Raw genomic sequence first — 1,285 nt, 5'->3', positions numbered from 1 at the left:
GTAAGTCATAGAATAACATTAGACAACACGCAATTAAAAATGTTTTAATTAAAGTTTCGAGAGGGGTCTGTTATATTAAAGCATCTACAAATACGTCAAGTTGATTTTTGTATTTTATTATATATGAGCAATAAGTAACAATCAATAAAAGTTCCAAGAAACAACAGTCATGTTTGAGCTCAGGTAGAATTTTTTAAAAACATTTATTACAGTTTAGATATATAATCAAAGTAATACTATGAAATTTATCATTTTAAATTACCATTAACCTGGATCTCTTTTTAATACCTAATTTGAGTATTAACATTAGTTGGCTTTCTCCACAATTAAGTAAGAAACATTTATCAATCAGTTTTTATAATGGTTTTCAAAAAACGACTATAGTATGGTTAAAAACTTATCTATAACATTAAGTACTTCCTATTCATCTACTCTTGTTTTAGATATTGTGCTTTTTTTCTGTCAAAGACTATGGTAACACTGTGTGTTAGACACTTTTAATACGTAAAATAAACAAATATAAATACGTGATTGCTATACTAATGTAAAAACAAAACACCGTAGGTATATCATACAACTTGCAACTGAATGTATTAAGAAGCATTACTTTGATGCCAAGGTTAAAAATATTGGGGTTAGCCTCAAGCTAAACTTGTTTAAGCTTTTGAATTTGATGATTTGCACCTTGATACGTTATAACCCTCAGAAGGTGAGCGTGGCTAAATATACAGCGAAAAAGCCACTTGTACTGGCATGAGATAGCAACTCCCAACTACTCAAGGTTACAGAAAAGTGCCAAAATATTGTTTTTCAGCGACAGAGATTATTGTAATACCCGTGAACGTGTATAAGTACACATCGCCAAGAAACTTACCCACAAGTTTCTACAACACATTAAAACACTTCGAGCCATTTGCCCAAATATGTTTTGAGACAGTTTTTCTTCTTCTATTTGTTGGTTGGATTTTGTTAAGCACAAAGCTACACAATTTACTATCTGTGCTCTGAGCACTACGAGTATCGAAACCCGATATTTAGTATTGTAAGCCTAAAGACTTATCTCGGAGCCACTGGGGCCGATATGGTAAGAAAAATGTATTAAGTTTAAAAAATTAAATTGCCAGAACTGAAGATGGAAAAAAAAAAATTGCTAAAATCTTGGTATATTTCTTCTCACTTTTAAAGTTGCTAGAAACAATGCTCTAGTGTTATTATTTTTTTCTTTTTTAAAATATACTAAGACACATACTTTGAATTTAATGCACTTTTTGCATTTTGTTCAACA

Source organism: Limulus polyphemus, unplaced genomic scaffold (assembly GCF_000517525.1).
Source record: "Limulus polyphemus unplaced genomic scaffold, Limulus_polyphemus-2.1.2 Scaffold1607, whole genome shotgun sequence".
NCBI lineage: Eukaryota > Metazoa > Arthropoda > Merostomata > Xiphosura > Limulidae > Limulus > Limulus polyphemus.
This window is presented reverse-complemented; position numbering follows the sequence as displayed.